We start from the raw sequence: 25,269 nt of genomic DNA on the forward strand, positions 1-25,269 counted from the left end.
ACCGTAGTCGCTTTTTACACAAACGTTTCCCCTTTACATTCACGGCTACCGAACGCAAAGCGGCTTTTCAGTGTTACTTTATCGGATTCTATTCAATTTTATTCTATTTGATATATTACTTGAGAATATGTACATTTCAATGTAAGCGGAATGCGGTTCAAAGGTTTTGATATTAATCGAAATTGTCTTAGTTTTTTTTTTAAATATATAAATTTTCTATTTCAGTATCTATAGTAAATTTCCACTGATTTTTATAACTTTGCCGATTATTATTTTTGAGTCTTGCATTAAAAATATATTAACAGATAAGACTTTTATTAAGTTATTACAGAATAAAAGATGATGGTAAACATCGCATTCGTTCGTAAACGTTATTATCGTTCAGTCGTATTCGTTTCCAAAGGTCATTTCCATACATGACGTAAAAATATATCTTGTATATTTTACATATATATTGCTTTTAAGAAAAAGAGTCACTAGCGAGTTCTGAACTGGTTATCGGTAGACATCACGAACCAGTGTTATCTTTACATTCCATTCGATCTTGTCATATTACGATTCAGAAGTTCTTATAAAAGCTTATTAAATGAAATCAATATTTTCATTTTGAGGATTGGTTTAAAGAGCTAAAATAATTTAAATTGGAAAAAAGACAGTTTGTCTAATTTCCATTTCATATAACTTAAATGTTGCCAGATCAAACTGACCTGTTTGATCTGGCAACAGGGCTTAATCTTATATGTAATTGGTTTTTTTTTTATGAAATGAAAAATTAATTTATACTATACAAAAAGTAGGCTACAACGTGTAACATCCATGGTTGCTCAGATTTTAAATGATAAGCTTAAGTGAAATTTAATTTTAGAACGATTTTTTTTTACGCGGCTTACAGTAAAGTAAACTGGCATATATCGTCACGTAAGGGAAAAGCGCTATGCCAGGCTCTCGTTTTCTTCCTCTCTGTCTCTTCCTATTACCTATTAACGGTTTCATAAAATAATATTTAAACTTATTTTTTATTATTGTTTAATTCACACTTTATACAATACATAATATTTAGCGACTAATATAGACCATGTCGGATCGCAAATCTAAGTTGAACTGATTTCTTTGATATATTACGAGCAAAGTTCAGTTAATAGTATTTCAACTTACGTTAGTACCCTTTGTTCGCTACTTTATGCAATTTGTAGGTACTCCTAATAACTTAAGAGTATTATTGTACTATGTAATAATATGAAACCTGAATAACTAAAGTTTAAGTAACTTGCACCAAACATTATTCTAATCCTTAAATTATGTAATAAAGTTTCAAGTCGTGTTATAATTTATTTTATGATAATTACACAAAAAGGCTTAGAATATTAAACCTTTAGAAATGAGCAAATAGACATAGCTATGTGAAATTATTCCTAGCAAGCACGTAACATGCTAGTCACTTAGAATCGTAATTTTGGCTCTCTAGATCTACAGTCGACAGTCGATACTAGAAGAGTTGTCATCACCATAATATAATCATTTTTTTGCTCTTTTCTGTGTCAAATATAATATATTCTAACAGAATGCAACGGTAAAGGATCGATTCCATGTCGATGTAAAATACATTTTTCAAAAATATTTTTTAGTCTACGGAATATAACTTCGTTCAAGTTAATGCATGGTTATCAATAATATCCTAATTCAGATTGTGAATGATAATACAATTTATAAAAGTAAAGATTTGCATATTTCAATACTGGGTTCTTAAAATCCAAAGGTGATTTAATCTTTTATCTCATTTTATAATTTTTTTTTAAAGTTATTGTTATTAGTAATTGTTGCCTGCTTTATTTGACCATCTATATCACTGTTAGTCTGTATGGTATGGTTATATAGTCATATTTCATGACATTTTAAACAACTGATTTCAGAGTATGGGTATATAACAAGATCATTTTCCAATCAAATCAAAATTATTTTATTTTTGAATCGTCGATATTTAAAAACTACAAACTCAAGTTGAAGTTAATTCTAAGTAATTAATAAATTACTTAATTTATTACAATAAGTGATAGGCGTTTGTGTAATGCCCATCCGATAATACTACAATATATGTACTTAAAAATGTGCAGAAGATGCAGTGCGTTTCGCTGAAGGTTTTATTGTATAATCGAAATTTAAAAAAAAACATTTACTAAATCAATATACATAATATTTATACCAGATGTAGCATCGCAGTATCATCTGCTTTGACATGTCAAACATTTAATGTTCTAACAATTCTTACAATATCGTTGAGTCAGTCAAAAATCGTCAAGAAAGATAGAAATCTAAGACGCGCTTGCTGTTTTAGGTGCCACACTTATCTCGTGACATGGGCATAATTGCTAGCGCAGTACTGGCCCAGCAGTGGACATTTACGCATTTTTACAATTTATTTACTTTTTACTTTTATAGAGCTGTAAGGTACGCTTTGAAAAGCAGTGATCTGGATTTGTTTCGAACATTCAAAATGCAGCGCAAAAAGCGCCGTTTGTGAAAATAAAAATTGTAACCGTTGTGTACAAAAATATTGTACCTCTAATATTTAGGTATTTGAACAAATACACGCTGGTGTATTTTAATTTCATTGTTATTTCTATTCGATATATTAAGATTTTTTTTAATAAATCAATTTGGGAAAGTCAGATAACACACGGGAAAAAAATTATGTATAATTCATGCGGATTATACAAAACAAAGTTTTGAATCGGAATGTTTTTTTATGGTCAGAAAAGGGTATTAAAATAAAAACTTTTTTTTTTAATGCAAAGTTTAAAAATAAGGCAAAGGTTAATTTGCAAGTCATATTGAATGCTCGTACATTAAAATATAGTCTATGTTTATAAATTCGTTCACATAGGAACGGATATTTTTTACTAATTAGCAATGATTCTTTATGGTGAACCTAAAAAAGAAATATATTTTAGTAGGTTTGTGTAATTTTATTTAAATTTAAGACTTTAATAATATTTTAAACACCATTTAGTGAACATTTTGCTCGACGGAATTTATCATATTTAGTGGTCAATAAATTGTGTAAGTATAAATAATTAAGCATGCAGGAACAATAAGGAGATTTTTATTACAAAATATATTCTCTTGGTTTATTGATTGATGCTTGACTAATTATTAATGATTCTTTTTTTAAAATAGGTAGACAGACTGGCGGTTAGGCCACTTGATAGTAAGTGGTCACCAATGACCGATACCATAACCACTGTAAGAAAACTTCTCTTTCATTGTCAATCGACCACCAAATTTCGAACATACGAAGTTATGTCCCTTGTGTCTGTTGTACACTCACCATTCAAATCGTATAACAATAATATCGCAATGTATTGCTGTTGGAGTTGGAGGTACCTACCCAGACACGCTTGCAAGAAGTATTGCAACCGGGCAAATTGGTTATAAATGATGATAAAAATACTCGTAAATTTGGACGTAATCATATTGAGTTTGACAGCTCTATTTGACTACACATTTAGCATCGGAGTAAAATCGTAAAGCCTTCTTTTACTATACTATATACAACGTGAATATTAAACAATTTTTGTTCACATTCCGTAAAACAAATCTAAATCCATTCCTCTCAGAGCCGCTCGTTGTGGCGTTTATTTGAATTTCCCCATTTCTATTTCAGACCGTAAAGGCTCCGGGAGCACCGCATATCTGTATCGCAACATAAATATTCTGTGTCAATCGATTATAATATTTGAAACGATATCTCGTAATAAAAAAAGTTGGAACGTGTTTATACACGTATGTATTTTTAAAGATCTAAGCATACATAGGGACAGACAACAACGGTAAGCGACTTTGTTTTATACTATGTAATGATTTACAATAGTCAGATTAATCATTTTTTATGATATTTACATACTTGATGATAGGGCTTTGTGCAAGTCCATCTGGGTGGGTATCACCCAATCATCAGATATTCTACCTCCAAACAGCAGTATTGTTTTATTCCTGTTTGTAGGGTGAGTGAGTTAGTAGAACTACAAGCACAAGGGGCATAACATCTTAGTTCCCGAGATTGGTGGCGCATTGGCGATATAAGGGATAACTAATTTATCTCTCAGCGCCATTGTCTATGGGCGGTGGTGACCACTTAACATAAGATGACCCATTTACTCGTCCACCTAACAACACAATGTGCATACTCACATACAAAAATATTTACATACAATATTTTTTCTGCTTTAACCTCAACTTAGCGTCTCACCGTAACGACTTATTTGTATAACACTATTCCGAAAACTCTGCTAATTGATGAGAAACAAACACTGCCCTGTCGCTTCGTAAAAAATAAGGTTCGCTTTAATTAGTACCATTTAAATAAAGCAGAATAAAAATGATGAATCGAGTAGCGAGTTCTTAAAACATGCTTTCCAAATTTAAATAAATCCGACGATACGATGTTGCCAATTAATTAGACAGCTTACAAATGAACAAAATTATCTCGATAAATTACGTTTTTAATTTAGCCTTTAAAGCTACTCAGGTTTGAAGTAAACTTAACGATACACTCATTATTTAAAAGGAATGTGCGTGTTTCACAAGAATTTGCTTTGTGAACGAGTTTATAAGTAGATACAAACTTGTGAGGGTTGTGCTTGACATGCCATTCTGTTCTGATCTAACTGATACATTCAAAAGTAATTGATATTGTAGTACAAAATATTTATCTAAATTTTGAGTAAAATTCTTTACTTAATAATTCTTTTTTGTGTAATATTTAGGCGTCCGCCTAATGGCAAATGTGCTACCTGATGTGGGAACTAAGATACGTTACTGCTTGTAGTTACACTGGCTCACTTGCTCTCAAACCGGATCATAATTATACAAAGTTTCGCTGTTTGGTGGTAGAATATATATTCTTCACATATTATTATTATATACATATTATTTACCGCTGATCATATAATCAGCAGTGATACCTACCGAGTCGGTAACCACTAGGCAAATACAGTAACCGTATTCAATATAATAATAAACGAAATATTTGTAGTATAATTAAAGTCCTTTTCGCTTAAACAAAAAACAGTGTTTGATGTTATCGTTCCATTGTAAGTCTGTAAGCCAGTCTTTTTATTCCGGGAAATGCAGAACGGTTTTAAGTGGTAATTTAAATATTATATTTCCGTATACATATTTATTTTGATATTTAGTGTTTCTGAAATTCATTTTAAGCCTATCTATATTTACTTGTGTAGACCACTTTACAAATTACTATTCCATCGAGCTTTATAAACATATATTATGTATATTTCATATCTCATAAATTAGATTTTAGGAATCAACATCCAGCGGTAATAAATATTATATGTAGGTGTCCGTGTAAGGTTTTATAACATCAAGAATCTTCAGCATATTGGAAAGTATATTTTTCTTTAAAAATACAAATGTGTGCAAGGCGAATTTAAGTTATATTTAAATTTTATTATTTAAATAAGTTTCATTTTTCAAGTCATAAAGTTTTAACTTTATATTAATACAAACTATTAAATCCTATTAATAGATGAGAGAATATCTGAAACTTTAACCATTCACGCAATTTAGTTCACATACTAAATAATCATGCAAGTAGAATTGATTTCACGGCAATAAATTATTAAGAGGTTAAACTAAATTAGGGATTGGGGTCGGTGGTTTTGTTTAAAAAAAACCAGTACCGTCTTTAACATAAAGGCGCATTGGGCACGTGCCCAGGGCCCCTATTCTCACGGGGGTCCTGATCGGCTTATACTGTACTTTTTTGGTAATGATTCTGGCGGTGCGGCAGAATAGTCATTAGTGTTTTCTTAACATAAGTTTTATATAAGTAATTGTTTTCTCTTCTGCTCAGATACGTAGCAACTTTTCTTTTTTTGCCACATTGTAATTTTTTTTTTTTATTTAAGTACTTTATTGACCACCACAAAGTAAATGGAACAAAAGGCGGACTTAATGCCTGAAGGCATTCTCTGCCAGTCAACCTTTAGGTCAAACAGAAATCCATGAATGCGGTTAAAACTATAAAAAAAAACATATACATACACATCTATACTATCTATGGTATAAAAGTAAAAAAATAAAAATAGTAAAAAGATAAAAATAATAATTAATAATTGTGCATAATAGAAGTTATGAGTACTAGGGGCTTCCTGACGATATGTGCTCACATAGACGAGTCTTAAGCATTTCTAATTGTCCGTCTATTTGGTATTCTATCTTCTTAATTTGTATTTCTTTTTTCTGAACATAACAATTTAAGCAACTTTTAAACGTTTCAACGTAAAATATTCAGTAATTTATGTTTCATTTGCACCTTATTGTTCAAAAAATACACATAAATAATTCATGTTTGCAAACATGTACGATAATATTATTCATTTTCTTATGTTAATTTAACTTTTACTCATTAACGAGAATATAATTTTTAAATTTTTTACAATAGTATAATATCATAAAAAAGGTCGTTCACGTACCTTTTTATTTATAAAATAATTAATTATTAAAATAACATGTACAATTACGCCATTATATATTACCCACCCAAGAATTTCACAAAAAAATATATACTAACCTTTTTTTGTGAGGCTCAAATAGGTTTTCATTAACGTAATGCCTATTGACTTAACCCTCAACTCGGGTTCCATAGGCGGTCAATTTAATCCAGACGAACATGTAAACAGAAATGTCTTGGATGCTCAGTCGGGTCGCAAGTTGATGCGTCACGCAATATCAAAATGATTGATGAGAGGACAGCCGCTTGAATCCCGTGTGACCACAGCTTTGTGCCATTTGATACACTACGCTCGGATTAGTTTGTTAACGACAGGGCACATGTGTAAAGGAAAATATATGTTTTCAAAACTGTGGGATATAATCAAAACATCAATGCAATTAGAGGGTTACTACTACATAAAAAAAAAAATTTCAATTTAACAATGGCTTATATTTCTTTCAAAAATATAAACACATTCACCCTTTGTTATACCTAACTAATTTACGCAGTTTTATTTCACTTTAGAAATTAAATGTTTCGGAGTCGAGTCAAATCAAGAACCACATATTTGAAAAAATACATATATCCCTTCAAGTAAAAACAAAAAATGCAATACGCAAACGCATACTTGCTTTTGCAGATATTAAAAACACATACCTATAGCTCCCGTGTCATGCAATCTCAAAAAGATTGGTAGGAACAGTTCCATCAATTCGTTGAAACTCTTGCATTTAGTACATTTCTGATGTTTTGCAGCTCAAGGCTGGACATGCGCTCAATTTTCCTGTCCTTAACCTGTGTTTATTTTTAATCTCGAAAGAATAGTAATGCCCTAAATTAATTAAGGAATTAAGAATATTCCTTCCTTTTAAGCTTATCACTTGTATTAGGCTTAGGTACGACAATAGCCCAATATAGTCAGGATCAATCCAGCGACTTTTACATTGCTAGGCATTATAAACCATTGGGCTATTGATGTTTAGTTATATATTTTTTAATATACTTTACTCAAGTAGGCCCTTGCGAGCATTTTTTAAACCAATCTAAGGTTCCCGGTTCGGAATGGTAGTCTACCAAGAATAACTGCCAAGAAAATCAATACCTTTTTTATTTTCCTACAATCATTTCCATTATTATTAATCTCAATAAACGTTTAAATATTTGGAATATATTTCAAAATAACTGATATATGCACAATGTTTAAAAGGTATAATTCGCTTCTATTTACATTGAAAAAGAACGATAATTTTTCGCGATCTACCAACTATTAATTAATGCGATGTTTACTTATCAAAATAACTAATTATGCAAGTGAAGTAGACCTCTTTTTCCTTTCATTACACACATGAAGTCTAATAATATTTTCTGGGAAAATTATATCTACGTTTATTTTATTTTATTTTATCTTCAAGCTAGCACTTTAAAATGTATACACACACACACACACACCCAGTGGATTTTATTGAAATCTTTTTTTTTTATAAATTGCATATTGACATAATATGATCCCTACTATGGTCTAGGTAGCCTGGTGGTAAGTGGTCACCACCGCCAATGTACATTGTCATTGTAAAGAACATTACCCATTTTTCGTCAATGCACGACCGACCTTGGGAACTAAGATGTTATATCCCTTGTGGCTGTAGTTACATTGGCTAACTCACCCTTCAAACAGGAACACAACAATACTATGTATAAGGGTTGTACAAATAAACCTTAGATTATGTACTATGTAGGTTTTATTTTTATTTTAAGATGTACTCGTGCGCATAAAAACAGACGCTATAAGAAATATATTCCACTTCTTACTTTGTCAACGCACTGCCGATTACAGGATCTAAGATGTTTTATCCCTTATAGCAACTATTACACTGGCTGATTCATGATTCAAACCAGAATCAATCAAAGTTTTGGTATTAGTTGGTAGAATACACCTTAACCGGTCTGCACAATATACCCAGTAAAGAAGTTTAGTTTTAATATTACTAGTAAAAAAACTTATCTAAACTTATTTAGCTACAATGGTGGAAACTAATTAATGAACGTGGAAAATGGTATTAGATGCACGTTGTTTTAATCAGTTGGAAAAAGGGGCATTTCATGTTTTTAATAAAGAGGTTATATTACGAAAAGTTTTTAATATATTAACGAATTCTTTATATAAATATAACACGAATTGATCAAGAGAATAGTAGTATGCCTCAATGTATGCAATATCGTAACACAGCAATAATGCTAATATAGCCTCATCTATACTTATATTATGAATAAGAAAGCAACTGTCAGTCTGTCTGTTGTTCTTTCATGAAATTTAGTACGAAGTAAGCTGAAACTCTAAGGAAGGACATAGACTACTTCGTATGCCTTACAGCTGATGACCTGCCTCTAAAGTGCGAGCGATGACGCGGGTTAAAACTAGTATAATAATAACTTGTTACCAGTGCCGAAATGGTTTCATGCATACGAAGCGTAAGTTATTGAATTTTTTTTTACTCCAAATAATATCGCTTTAACAAAATAAACACCGACATATTTATAATTGATTTTCATTCAATTGTTTTATATAAATCGATATTTATCATGCGAACAGACCAAAAACCATTAGAGCAATAGTTTTAAAGCTTCTAATATGTCAAATCATACATAAATAAATAGCATTAAAACACCCGAATATAACACTACAATAAACAAGCTAAGAAAGGCGAAACTGTCACCAAACCATAGCACTGAATAAATGAAACGAGACAATACGATACAATACAATTGCAATGAAAAGACGCGGTCCGTGTGTTCTAGTTCTGAACAAGAGGAATGGGAACTCGCAGGTGCATACAACAATACATTGGAAGCAACAATGTATGCTATTGCCATGCGATTGCGCTACGCCACTCGACAGGAGTGACTTAAATTTTGGCACGACTAAGATTACTCCGTTTTTTAATCACTATCTTTTCTAGTATTAAAAAAAAAGTTATGAAATTTTAAGGCGAAATTCGTAAACGAATATCAAGTATTTTTCTGTTTTTGTTATAATTCAAAAACATTTATGTATTCATAATTGTATTATTAAAGTTTCTCAACAATTTTATGTTATTATTTAAATGAAGATTTACATGTGTTTTCCATCTAAACAAGCTTATGTTATTTTTTTTATTCGACGTAACAACTTAAGTTGGATGTACCGAAAATATGTAACACTCAAGAAAATGCTTAAGGAAATTATACAGTATTATTTGTTGTTAAGAAACTTATACAAATTCCATCTTAAAGCCATTTAAGATGTTCCAACTAAGCTCAGGCGCGACCTTTCTAATCCATCAAAGTAAACTATTAGAGTCGGTAGGAGATTTTTATAGACTCATTGAGATAGATGAATATATAAAACTTATTACATTATGTATCGATTCATATAGTGATTAATTATTAAAACATTAACTGCCTGTAAATTTCCCACTGCTGGGCGAAGGCCTCCTCTCCCTTTGAGGAGAAGGTTCGGAGCATATATACACCACGCTGCTCCAATGCGGGTTGGTGGAATACACATATGGCAGAATTTCGTTGAAATTAGACACATGCAAGTTTCCTCAAGATGTTTTAATTCACTGAGATGAATTATAAACAAAAATTAAGCACATGAAGATTCAGTGGTGCTTGCCTGGGTTTGAACCCGCAATCATCGGTTGAGATGCACGCGTTCTAACCACTGGGCTATCTCGGCTCTATTAATTATTAACGGCAGTATATATTTTATTTGAATTGCTTATGAAGTACATTTTTATTTAAACTTTATTTTTATTTCTTACTAGGTTATCCTTATACGATTCGTACGTGTAACTAAGAGCTTACATTAAACTATTAATCTTTTATATTGAAGGACAAACATACAAACATTAAATTTGATTAAATCTATTCATTTTAATTTTCTATCTATCTATTCTATTTATCTACTTGAATGTTTCATTAATCTTTATCTATGAATAGGACCGATGACTATCTTGATTGCGTTGTCAAGCAGTATCTCATATCCTAGACAATACTGTATATAAATGACTAGATGAATTCCTATGCCCATTTATTGCTTTTTCTTAGTCCTTATAAAGTAAATTATGTTATATATCGTATTTATTAATGTTCAAAAAAAATATTATTGATTTGTTATTTTTATGAAAAATAAATTGTTAATTAAGATTCACTTCAAGTTGCTATGTTCAATTGCAATTTATTCTGTGTAGGTCATCAAATAATTTTCCACCTAACAGCAATCACTTGGAGCGTTATGTACCGGTTATTTTTAACCAAATCATATACATTTCATTGATTCGGCGTTAATACAAGGGACATAATAATTTAGTATCCAAGGTTAACCACGAATTGACGAGGTAAGGAATGAATAATTTCTCATATTTATTTTATTTGTTAAAATAAATATTATATATTTTAACATCACTATTACATACATTTCGGCGACAGTTCCATTATTAACCGAAATTGTCTGTTTAAATAGTATATTAATATAAACATACTGTTGGAAATAAGTACGGAAATTTATATTTAACAGTGAAAAGTTGCTTAACTTTTGAAGTAGCGAATATGAAAAGCAAAATATTATCAGCTTTTTTTTTTAATTTCGTACATATTTTGCATAAACGGTATGTAAAATAACTTCGCGTAACCGTGGGTGCAACATTTTAACAGGAAATTTCTACATTAACCCGGAGTGAGTGGGCAATAAATAAACCTTTATATATTGAGTACAGTGTTTTTCACGTGAATTCGTTGCTTAAATTACTTATATATACTCACTCTATAGAAATTACTCGGGTAGTACACGAAAACTTACTTATTGGTCGGGGTTTTTCTCTGAAATAGTAATATACTTAATCTTTATATGAATCCTTATTTTTATTTTTTACCGACGCTGAAAGGAAAGTTAGACGTAAGAATAGGTGTAAGCATCAGAGTCCAAATCTTTTTTCATTATAGATATTCAGTATTAAACACTCATGGATTTCCAAAATATACAAACGTTTTGTAAATGATATCTCAAACCTCATTTGTTTACAATAAAAAAATAGTATGTACTTGATATGTCTAGAGAGCAATCGCTTAATCCCAAAGAGTAGCCTATCTAATAAGTTATATGTTTTACAATTTACAATTTTCGACAGCCACCACTGTTTGCGACGTTCGTTCGACGTTCGACGATATAATAATATAGTCAAAGTCAACATTTTTATTAAATATTAAAAACACATGACATGATGACAAATACATTGGCGTATGTAAAAATATATGTATATATATAATTTTAAATAAAAAAAAAACAAATTCAAATAATATTCTGAGAAAATCAATAAAATTCGAAACCTTTTTTAGATTATTTGCAATATATTTTATATTGATATCGTAAATAGTATACAATTCCAAACAAAAAAATACAATTTTCATTATCGGTTCATAAATTATCGAGTTGCGAGGTAACAAAAAAAAACATCCGAATTGAGACCGCTTCCTTTTTCGAAGTCGGTTAAAAATAATTTTCAGAAGAACTAGTGAGAGAAACTAAGTTTCGGTTAGATTACAATAATTTTTTTTTTATTATGAGTGACGGCCGAAAATCTGAAAGATCGACCTCTCGGACAACATTATGTAACCTCTTACAATATTAATACCAAGAAGTAAACGTGCAATAAAGAAACTAGCTCACATGAGTGGTCACAATGGGTTGAATCGTTGTACCAAGAGAATTTATCTATCATACGTCATTTTATACTTGTACATTAAAGAATCAAATACAAAAGTTAAAATAACGAGTAGTTATTATCTTTCTCATTTACTACTACTTACTAAGCAAGAATATGCCTAAAGTTAACTATATATTTCTTTCATTTGAAATAATGATTACATAACTAACAACAGATAATGTTTTATCCTGGTCTGTGCGTTCAAATCGTTTAAAAAGTTTCGACTATACGAAGCATAAAAGTTCACAACAAAAGTTAAAATAGCACTATCCATATAAGCAAATGTCGATGATTTAATTCGGCGATAGCGGAAACGTTATGTCCAATTCAATCCCAATGTGAATTTAGTCCCAGTCATAGCGGTCGGACCAACAATGCAAACTCTGAAGTTCCTAACTTTGTGCCCTCCTCCCGCCGCCCCGTCCCCAAGGACCTAGTCCGGCGTCAGTATGTGGCTGAATTTCGGAGGAGTCCAATTTAGCCCTATTTATGCAACACCCGAGGTCCCCTGCGTTTACTGAACTGACACTGTATTAAGTTTAATGATCCTGAGCATCTTGATTGATTCTGAGATTGTTTCGATTTCAATTCGCTCTGAATTTAATCTTGATTTGTACGTGACATGGCTGGATAAACATAAGGGTGTGGATATTGGAAGTTAGAAATTATTCTAATTAATTGAAACTAAACTTAAATATTTTTACATACAAATAATTTTAAATTTTTATTTAGGATTTTATTAATAAAATTGACCGCCCTATTAAAACAAGCCTTTTTCAATGGATGGAATCACCATGTATAGGTATCATAATCACCACGGTGAATTCTAAAGTACTGCTTTTTAAATCACCGCTCATATACTTAAAACATAGAAAAAAAACTAGGATGTTAAAAAAAGATATGGAAGTTTGTAAAGTAAGTGCGATTATTAAAAAAAATAGTTCGAATAAATCCAAGTGACACTATTTTTCTTCTATTTATTTATTATATTATTTATATATTATAAAAAAATCTGCCGAATATGAATCCAACGATCCGCATTGGAACAGTCGGGTTGAATACTTTTAAGTCATCCTCCTGCTGACATGAGTAAGAGTTTGACTAACAAGACATAAACAAATTTTTTATTTACTTTATTTTTCCTTTTTGTTGATCTATCTATCTTAAGATTAACACGTTTATATTATAAAGTAATAATAGGTTTTAACATAAGTGCTTCTATGAAGTAGATTTATAACTAGGCTTAAGTTATTAATAATATAGTTTATGGTAAAACCTAATTATTATTATGCCTTAAACTCATTTTCTGATAAATTTATTGTATAATAAAAATTTAAAAGCAAAATATTAAAAATTATAAAGCTATATTATGAGTTTTCATTATTAAAAAAAAATTAACAGTCATGTCCTACCTAATGAAAGAGCAAACTTACGAGCAAACGAAAGAGCCAAGTTTATAATATATATTAGGTATTTATTTAAATTGGAATCTATTTATATAGTACTGAGACTTTACATTAGTGCTCACATCCTCTATGCCCTGTTCGTGGAGAAAAGAGTCACAAGTCTATTCAGCAAAACATCTCATCCCTCTGTAGTTTAGTAGGGGACAGATGGGTTCACCGTGAATGCTCGTATCGCTTACATAAAAAAAAGTAAAATAAAAAAAATATGCCGAAGGTTCCCTTAGTATTGTGTTACTTAATATTCCAATGCTAACAAAGAACTCTTGTAATATATACTTTGGGAAAAAAAGCTAACAATAAGGAATTCAGAGAAGAATTTGTTACGTATGCAAAATTATATTGCTCCTTTTATTTTTATTTTTTTTTAAAGTGCCACGTTTGTTATATATATATTGTTGGTTAATATTTATTTGTATAAGTTTTTCCGATAACGAGAAAAGGATTCAATGTAACTGAAACGAAGTCATTTCACGGATATACGTTTTAAATTAAAACGCCTACCTTAATATGTGATAAGAGCAATAACAAAATGTATTCATCTGGCGACAGTTGTAATTATTAATTCATTATTAGATTTGTTATAGTTTTTACTAACTTTAAATTAAAAAGTTCCTAGAAATGTTAACTTTTATTTTAACCGATACGTAATATATTCATCATTGACGATTACATAACAAGTAACTGTAATTCAAGTTCTTAATCAATATAATTTACATTACAGTGATGTTTTGTTTAAATTGCTCTTATTTCTAAGCATATGATGAGCATAATCAAATAATAACAAAAGAAGTGAAATAAAATAGTAAAAATGCAATTTTAAAAATCTTCTAATACCTTTTTTATCTTTGTCCGAACTATTTTTATATGTTAATTAAATCTGTTATTTTATACCCATGCGTATACTACCTTTTTCTCCTCAAAATGTTTTTTTTTTTGTTTCGTAGCTATTAATGAGTGTTGCCAGTAAGATAAAATGATTCGTAAAATGTTTTTCCCCAAATTTGTTCAACAATGATTGTGATCGAATTTCGATCACTGGGCGAACACTAGAATAAAAAAGCCTTATAAAGCATATATAAATAATTAAAGACTCGCGCGAACTTTATATCTTCTTAAATCTATAGGAGCAATTTTCTTATCGGAGTGGAAAATGGAAATCGATTTTCTGAATAATCCATATATTTATACTGAGTAGCGAAGCAGGGCGGTCTGAGATCGGCTTAAATCTTTGCCTTGGGTTTATTTCGTCTCGTTTCTATGCTATCTTTGTTACAGAAAATATAAATGAGTACAGAATATTTTAACTAAATTTATTTCATATATATTATGTAACTTTGATTCGAAATAAATAAAAAACATTATATATAACTTGACTTTTAAAATTTCAATAAACTATTAAGTCGGAAATAAAAGGTAAATCTATAAGTACTTTACCTACGTATATCCATATATATTTTAATTGAATCTAAGTCAGCAGCGACTCTGAATTAAAAAATAATATCATATTTTTTATCAAATTTTTTGTACACCACAAACATGAAATATAGAAATCTTAGACTAAACACAAAAAAAAGCAAATCTATCTATCAGATTATATTTTTTTTCCGAGGTCCTAGCACCTATGTAGATGATCCTGTACAAAGTCCTACCATCCGATGGTTTTGATAAGTGCTATACAAAGGCTCCTTTTTTTGAGAAGATTACCCTGTATTTCATATATTCCACCCCGTTGCTGCAAAGGCAAAGCGTCGACCAACAAGTGCAGGTGCCCTTGCAACGTTTTCCTTCTCTGAGCATGACTTAAATTATAAATACAAATGAAACACATGAAATATTTGTGCTTGCCCAGATTTAAACTACAATCTGTTCAAATTAATCTATTCTATAAACTATCTAGTAAACTTCAATTGAATATAATTATAAATTAAAAAAATTAACTGATTATTTCTCATTGTAATGTTACTTTAAATATTCATTTATGCTAAAATCCACACACAGACAAATGTCAAAAAGCTAAATGTTTCTTTGTTGAGAAATTTTCAGTAATAACCGAGGATTCAGAAAAAGCTAGTGTTCACATTCCAGTGCCTGGGAAAACCTGTGCCTGTGCTCTTTCCAATTGTTTCTAAGTTTCCGCGCACACTTGTGCACTTTTATGTGTTTCACGTTGATGCGTAGTCTTCTTTAAGAAGGTTGATAAATTGGTTCGGAGGACATCAGATATCTATTGATCTTAGCTATATTTATAATATACATTTGATTATATGAGTTAATAGATCCTTCCTGGGGCACGGTATTCGTTTCTATAAAAAGATGCCACAGTTACGTTTAAGTTGAACAGTAAAAAATTTAAAGTTTATATCAAAAAAACATTGATAAATAAGGCAAATTACTCAATACAAGATTATATTAAAGAATAAAAAGCGTGGACTTCGTTTTTATTGAATTCGAGGCAGGAAGTTAAAAAAAAATGTTGTAATTTACTGACATACTCTGCAATTAAAATTTTGGAAAAGAGTAACTACTGAGTTTCTTGTCGGTTCTTCGGAACCGGTGGTTCGAAAAGCATATTCTACCGAGACTTCTTCTCGGAATCTAAATATAATCTCAGAATTCTACATTTAATTCAAAACTATAACTTGACGATTCAAAAGTTCTTTTAGGATCCTACTAGAATTAAGAATATTTTGATTTTATGACATATCGCAGTTTCTTCGTTATTACTTAAGTAAGGGACGCTCGATAACTAAGTATATCGATGATATCGAATCATTCAAACATCACTACTAGTAAGAGAACGCATATTGTGTGAGATATTAAACTGTGTACCCACTGGTTGTACTTTTTTAGTCTTTTTTTATAAATTAAAATATATTCAAACTGAAAAATATAACAGAACTAATAGGCGATCGTCAGAATGTTTTTTTTTACGGTTTTAGGTTTCAAATTGAGTAAAATGATACGAACATGTGCTTGAACGTATCAGTTTTTAACATTGGCAGAAAACCAATAAAGTTGAACGTAAAAATTATTTTTTTAAACATAACGCATTTTATTTTACATTTTTTAAATATATTAAAAAAATAGGCTATGTGAGCCATCGGATGGTAAAAAGTAAGCGCATAGAAAGTGTAAAATATAAATTATTTTTATATATCGACAATCGCCAAATGTGGAAACCAAGATGTTATGACCCATGTTCTTATAATTAAACTGGCTCACTGCCGTTCAAACTGGAACATTATTTAAGACTAGGAGGTAGATGTATAAATAATTTAATGACTACATAAGAATATATAACCGGTCTTACATAAATCCCACTGCGGAATTATTTGTAAGCAACACGCTTGTTTTATATTGTCCTTGCTTCTAACAAATATTCTAGTACTAAAGAGGTTGCTATAGTGTTGAGGTGCTTTCAAGAATTTTCGATTGTCATCCAGCAGGTTTGAACTTTATCTAGAGCTGATTGCGACTCTTTCTGAAGTATCGTCGGATTTTTCCTTTACTTTACTTGTTATCTCGACTGCAGAAACTTATTTCAACATGAGAAATATAACTCTTCTTAACTTTGTGAAATTGCACTGCAGATCTGCGTTATTGATTGCAGTAATTTTTAAAATAATATACGGAACGTTTACGAAGATTTTAATTCATATATATCATTATAATATCTTTCGTCTTGACAATATTATCCCGAATGAAAAAATATTATGCAATAAGGAAGTTTTACTTAATAAAGAAGCTAAAACCTTTATTAAGATTTCCAGCATCTTAATTAATAAATTACAGTATTTATTCGTAAACTTTGCATTCGTGCCCACATATTGAATTTTAATGTTGACGTTAAATCCGTGAAATATCGACTTTCAAATCTATTAACAGTTTCCTCGCTCCCAAAATTTTGAGGGCGTTGAAATGAAAATCTCACAAAGTCGGTAATAACGTAAGACACATTATAAATTTAAAAAATATATATATTTGGAATAATCCACTTAAATCGTATATTTATAGATTGGATATAAACGCGTAATAATTTTATAAGCAATTTGATTCCGAAGGTTTGGCTCAGAGTAAAAAAATGTTATAAATGTGACACATTTGCTTAATTTCAAATGCTATGCGGTTTTATTTATTTGCCTTAATATTCTAAAATGAATAATAGCTAACTAACTCTGTCTGTCTGTCTGTCTCGCTTTCACGCCAATACTACTGGACCGATTTAAATGAAATTTGGTACACAAATAGTTTAGAGCCTGAGAAAGGACATATGCTACTTTTTATTTGGAAAAAAGTGCTGTAAAGGGTTGGAAAGGGGGATGAAAGGTTGTTAGTTGTTGAAAGTATTATCAATTTTCGAACTAAAAGCATAAATCTTAAATTTTAGGCTATACACTTATAAACACGACACCAAATAAGGAGTGAATTTTGGAAATTCTACCTCTAAAGTGAAATAGGGGTTGAACGTTTGTATGGTAGTCCATAATTTTTTAAGTTAGAAACATGAAACTTTATTTTTGGGGTACTGATTAAAAATGAGTAAATACTTATTTAAGTGTTTCTGCATATTCTACCCCTACGGGGGTGAAATAATGGTTGAAAGTTTGTATAGACATCTGTCATTTTTTAAGATAGAAATATGAAACTTTATTTCTGGGATACTGATCAAAAATGAGTAGATACGTGTATTTAAGCGTTTCTTGATATTTTACGCCTATAGGGAAAAAGTAGGGGTTGACATTTTGTATACAGGTTAGTCTGGAAGTCCGTCATTTTTGAAGTTAGAAACATAAAACTTTATTTTTGGGCTACTGACTAATGAGTAGTTACGTATAAATGAGTATTACCCTAAGGGCTGAAATACACACCAATGTGGTATGCAAAGAGGTCTTACATTAACGTAATATTTTAAGTTAATTTGTAAATATATTCATATTCTACGCGAGCGAAGCTGCGGGTAACAGCTAGTAAAAAAATAAAATAAAAATGTAAAACGCGCGACCAGTCGTCGTCAGTTTACAATGAAATTAAATCAAAACAAAATCTTTCACATGTTCCGAAATTTCTAAAAATCTTTTGAATAACGTTAAGTTTCGTGGGCGACCCAGTAATTATAGACAAGTCTGTGTTGATCACTTATCAGTTACATTGCAGTTGCTTTAATATAAACAAATATAGATTGCGTTGTTGTAAAAATTTAATAAAAATACATACATCACACTATTCTTTATCTAAATTAGTAATAAAACTTCCACACAGTGTAATAAAACAAAATTCATGTTAAGCCAATCTGATTTATATGACAACCAATATTGCACAAGTTCTGATAACACATTGTCGTCACAGAAAATTTACTACGTACATAACTAAGCACGGGCGTAAATGCATACTCTTTGTTCATTCAAACAAAGGCATTCTTGTTCTGTACAGTGTGAACATCGTCAAAGGTTCCATGCATTGTAGACTCTATGTGTATTCAAATAAGAACTACTAATGTTTATCTTATTTGTTGCCCTGTATACAATAGCTCAAATGCACGTGCAAATGACATTTTTACTACCAACTATGTTTTCGTTTTGAAGTGACCTGAATAGCACTCGACTATTTTTACTGAGCTTATTTTTTTCATATCTATTAAACATTTCATAATGGATATCCATTTAAACTGTAGTATAAACACCTGGTTCAACCAGTTTGTTGAATGGGTGATTCTGTAAATCACTTTAATTTTTAATGAAAGCAGATCTGCGGGAGTAGACTTGACTAATAAGTGGTCACGTTTGTTCACGGAGTCTGATCTTAGGCTAAAGCCCGATGTTCAGTGTATCTCCATTTGTAAGGCGAAGCATAACATGTTCCTTGTCTCTGTAATTACTCTAGTTCAGTCATCCTTTATATTGGAACACCACTATATAAAGCGTTTAATTTGTAGATAGAAACTTTTAAGCGGTTTTTCTAACAGAAATTTAAAACATTTTGTATCAATATTTGAAAATAATTAAACGATGAATAGAACTCAGAAATTTTACAATTATACGTTAAATCAATTATAAAAATTGCTCATTTAAGGCCCTAACGGGTAAACAACGAGAACTCTCTAACGAACGAGGCTCTATTAATATTATTTTCTTTTAGTGCTGTAAGCATGTTTTTATATTATTTTATGTGCCTAGAGGTTTTATATAAGATGTTGATGTGCTAAAATTCACTTTGATTTTGAGTGCGAGTATATCAGTTTTAAATATTCATATCCTTTTTTATTCATTTTTTTCAGATCTAAAGGTTGACCGTTGGAGGCTGCCCCAGGGCATTAAGTCTGCCTTATGTAATAACATATTTTCATTCAAGTTTAGATGTATAAATAAAATACAGAGAAATTAATAACATCAAGTATGCTATTGCTCTAGTTTATATGATTATTCATAGAAATAAAATTACTTTTAGTTTACAAAGTATATTTATAATATAATAAAATAGCAAGTAATAACCAGTAACAACCAGATACGATGAAATATAATTATTCTTTAAACATATTTTATGGAACAAAATGTATAATCTTATATTTTCTTTCACAGAATTGTTTCGAAAATGATTTATCTCAAATCTCATACAAATTATTTTATACAATAGTCATCTATTTATAAAAGGTCAAGTACATGAAATAAAATATAAGTTTTATGCTTCTAGTTCCAAAAATGATAATACTTTCAACAACTTACAACCTTTCATCCCCCTTTTCATCCCTTTACAGCACTTTTTTCCAAATAAAAAGTAGCCTAAGTCCTTTCTCAGTCTCTAGACTATTTGTGTACTAAATTTCATTTAAATCGGGCCAGTAGTTATGGCGTGAAAGCGAGACAGACAGACAGATAACTCTGTCTTTCGCATTTATAATATTAGTATGGATAAATTAAAAAATGTTAGTAGTAAATTGACGATATATTTGCGTATCAGTGGGATAAATTTTAAACATTTTAATACTTTGAATTGACGTTTACGAAATATTTATGCAATATATTTTTTTAATGAGACTTTTTTCAAAATGTTCTATAGGATTGTATGGAATGTCTTTGTAACGGAAATTAAAAAGCGAAAATTTTGTTTTCTTCTATTTTGTATTCTAAGTTATACGAATTTTAAAATACGAATACGAAGAATTAAAATTCAAATTCAGATTTACTTCAATTTATAGCAGTTAGAGATATTAAAATGGATGGAAATATATTATATATCGTGTGTAAGGATGTAATAATACTGGATAGGCCAGTTAAGTATGTGAAAATTACTTGTATAATTTACATATAAATGTCATACTTAGTTGGGTTTAGCTAGTATTACCATAATTATTATACTGTACGTTACGGTAATCTGCAAACGTTAGTAGCCGATGTTTATCAACATTACTTAAGCCGTGTTGATTTGAACTTCTCAAAACTAATTTATATTATTAAATTATGTATACTTTTTAAAATTTCTACACTCTCAGGGAATATTTAACTATTCACTTGACGTCGTCCTAACCGATTTCGGCCACAGCCATCTGCAAAACAAGGAGACAAGCCAACTACGCAAGACTAATAGTGCACATGTGTGTGATCAAATACAGTTGCACTCCTTATTTCCTTACTATAATTATCCGATGAGACGGCAAACTAATAATTTAGGAGGTTTTACGTGCTTTCCGATGTACTAGAGATGTACTTCACTTCCAATTTTCAGACACCGGGCTATTATTAAAAATTTTGCGATGGAAAAAACCAATATTTTTTTATCTAATAGACTTGCGGTTTGAATCCAGGGCCTCGGGTTATTAAGTCATATCCAGTCACTTTATCAACAAGGCAGTCAACTTTTGTTTGTTGTTAAATAGATTTTCGGTTACGTCGTGTTTATTATCTATTAATTCTATTATTCCCTCAAAAGATTGAAAAAATACTATTTTTAAACAAGCTATATAGCAATACCCCAATTACTTTGGACTAAAGATAAATAATGACTCGTGGTCTGTATATCATCAGTATCATACATAATGTGATTAAAATTTTATTATTTAAGTTGTTTATTTTCCGATGTAGGTACGAAAGTAAGAAATATTGACCGTTCTATACATCGCCGAAATGTCACCAACCTTGGAAACTAAGATGTTATATCCCTTTTACTTGGAGTTACACTGGCTCACTCGCCCTTCAAGTCGGTACGCAACAATACTACAATATCTGATGAGTAGGTGGTACCTACCCAGACGCGCTCACACAGCCTTACCTAGCTATACATTTTACACTGGTTACACTTTTAAGAATGTATTATATAACATTTTACATAAAATATGCATGTTAAACGCATTATCATCCTTTACTAAGCAATAATCGGGTAAAAATCCGAGAAAGTGATAAGTGATGTCATCTTCGAAGCCGATACTGGCTGTAACCAGTTTTATTTCTGTTTACGATTTCTACTTATTTTTATCGTACACACATTCAAATTGAAACTGAAATCGGTCAGCATCTAAGGGTTTGAAAGAACTTTTTTTATTGTAGATTGTTTTGATAACATATAAAAACGCATAAAAACTCCGATACGAAATAAGTATGATATAGATGCATGTTTTTAATTATAATATATCTAGAGAAGAACATGCATTCGATCAAATATTACAGTATAAATGTTAACCCTACTTAAAAATATTATAACTCATTTTAATGGGAGAAAATTATTACAAAAAAATAAAATTATTTACGCCTATCTATGGCGCATATATCGCCTAAATCATATATGATTGAGCACTATTAATATTATTCTGATTATTATTTATAATGTATTACTCAATCTGTTTATGAAAAAAAACTTATATTCTTCTATTTATAAAATTTCTTATGAAATTATATCTTAATTGCCTTACAAAGGCTGCTTCATATGTTATGCAGATTTATTATACGTATAAAGCAGAAAACTTGCATTGTCCGCTCGCTCCAATTAATGAAACCAAATATTATTTTAAATGATAAAATGAATTTTTAATTGTTTCAATTAAAAACTATGGTGAATATAATTATTTAGCAGAAAGATCGATAATTAGCTTAACAACACTGTCTCGTTCCTTAACACGGACTTGGTAAAAACTAAAATTAATGATACAATAATATTACAGAGAGTTCCTCAAAATGTTTGCTATGCCATATTATATATTGAATAGGGAATATGTTTGTAATACAAAAATCGTTATTTTAAAGTAACGCTTAATTTTACACGTGCAAAATGAGTGAACGTAGCGCTGCCACCGTGCTACGTGAGAGCTGTGCTACGGATGTCGTAAATCCTTATTTCATTACCTCCTGCAGAATTTCCTTCCCTCTCATTATTAAGGATTTCGCCCTCTTTCATGTAATTTCTTTATGTAAATTTCCTTTCAAATTATCATATAACATTTGACGTCGTACTCAGTTCATATTTATAGCTATTTCTTTCCAAATTTTATTATAGATGTAATAAAATAGAGGTACGAAATTAATAAAAGAAATATTATATTTTTCAACATTGCTAAAGTATCTTATTTTTTTAAAAGTTCTTTGCTTTCGTTAGGTATCTTCGTGAATTAGTATTTTAAACATAATGCGATTGTTGATTTTAGGTTTACGGCATTCAAATACTGGTTCACTCACAATAACATTATTTATTGGCTTTATAGACAATATCGACTTGAATTTCAGACAACCTCGATAAACAATGATGAAACAAGATCACATTACAACAGTTGACCCCCGGGGATGCTTTTAAAAATTGTGAACAGAGTCTTTTTAAGAAATATATAATTCAAACGAAACCTTAAAAACATATTCAATTAAGTATTATTATTTTTTTAATTTATAGAATAGTTTATAATTTTTATATTATTAAAAGATGAATATATTTTTAATACATTATAAAAATGAGCAACAATATTTCTCTTCAATGTTTTGAAAATAATATAAATCATTGTTAAAGATTAATATTTATTGTATTTATAATTTAACATTTTGTGTTCTTATAAAATTATTCATTATTATTACGATAAAGTTAACTTACTTCCTCAATCGAACGAAGACAACAATAATAACAGCACGCCACAGTCATAAGTTTATAATAATTGTTTTTAAACATAAACACCAATTCATTATACCACGGCCTTATTTTTTACCGTACAGTAACTTTCATTCCTTTGATTCATTCAAGTAAATAACCACGTGGGCGGCTAATGCGCGGGAAATCGAGAGATCGAGCGCCAAAATTCACCGTGCCCGACACAACCATCCCTCTCCGTGTCTCACAATATACTGACAACTGTCACAGAACTCCCGGCCGGTGTTTCAGCCGATTTTACTACCAACGTTTTCCTCTCTTGCCCTATCTTGCTTTCACGAAAATATATATATACAGGGTACGTACACATACGAAAAACAACTTAGTACGGTTCTGTACATATTACATTTTATTTGACTGTGTGCACCGACTGCACGTATGTGCGAATTATGTTAGGACACATCTTCACGATTGCTTACTATTGCACTGTTGCACACAAAAATACTAAGTTTTTTTTAAATATCGGAACCTCATTGCAACGAAATAAGGTATAAAATTCAAAAATCGATTGAGTAGATACGTCCTGTTCGAAATGAATCTTTTGAATATTTGCGCATGTCTGTTGTCAGTGTTTCATCTGTTGAACTACGAAAACTATTGTTGTCCTTATTTTTCTTTAAGTTTTCATGCAAAAGTTTTATTAAAACGCTGGTTACAGCATTCCTATAAATATATTTTTCTTTCTATTACTGTTATAATATCTTCAAAGATAAATAAATTTAAAAAAAATGGTAAATCATTCGAAATTTTGTTTTCAACAATTCAAATGAACCTTAAAAGACCCATTTCTCTACTAATATTTCATACATTAACGTCAAAAATATAATTTATATGAGTCTTACCTATTTTTATTTAATTCTAAAAAATATACAAATTATACAATATTTCTTAACAACATTGCTTGTTAGTCATTTAAATTCGACTGCAATTTGAATAGAGAAAATATTACGTTGACTTCAAAGAACTTCAAAGTAACCAACGAAATTATAGAAGCACTTTTCGTTTCCGTTCCTATTCATTTATTATAAGACAAATCTTTTATCCGTTTGCTTATGGGAAATATTTAAGGAACGACGCTTTAAATACAGTTTGACTTGTTATTTATCGCATTAACTTGAATGAAATTATATGGTATAGTTTTACCATTATCATATGGATTAATCACGACCACTGGTTAGTTGTCTTGGCTAAAATGGTATATTATTTCATAATGCATACACATTATAGCTACGCAGGCTGATGCTGAATTGTGAATCACTTAATTAGCTTTTTGATTTTTAGCATTTCATACAATAGTCATTCAGCGCAATTTTCGTATTATATATGTAACAAAAAAAAGATAAGATTTTTTTTTATATCCTTAAAATGAACGCATTAAAAGTGACATGCTTTTAATAGATACAAATATTCGGATTGAGCGAGTTATAATGAG

At 30.1% G+C, this 25,269-nt stretch overlaps 1 protein-coding gene across 1 annotated transcript in view; it reads right to left on the reverse strand.

Annotated features, from left to right (window-relative positions):
* LOC113393064 (lachesin-like) overlaps positions 1-24,107 on the reverse strand; it is an 89,740-nt gene extending 65,633 nt beyond the window's left edge. The window contains exon 1 of the mRNA XM_026629757.2: positions 23,784-24,107. The gene's annotated coding sequence lies outside the window, so the exon portion shown is untranslated. The remainder of the gene's footprint in view (positions 1-23,783) is intronic.
* Between the last annotated feature and the right edge of the window lie 1,162 nt (positions 24,108-25,269).

The sequence above is a fragment of the Vanessa tameamea genome, chromosome 12 (genome assembly GCF_037043105.1).
Source record: "Vanessa tameamea isolate UH-Manoa-2023 chromosome 12, ilVanTame1 primary haplotype, whole genome shotgun sequence".
In the NCBI taxonomy this organism is placed as follows: domain Eukaryota; kingdom Metazoa; phylum Arthropoda; class Insecta; order Lepidoptera; family Nymphalidae; genus Vanessa; species Vanessa tameamea.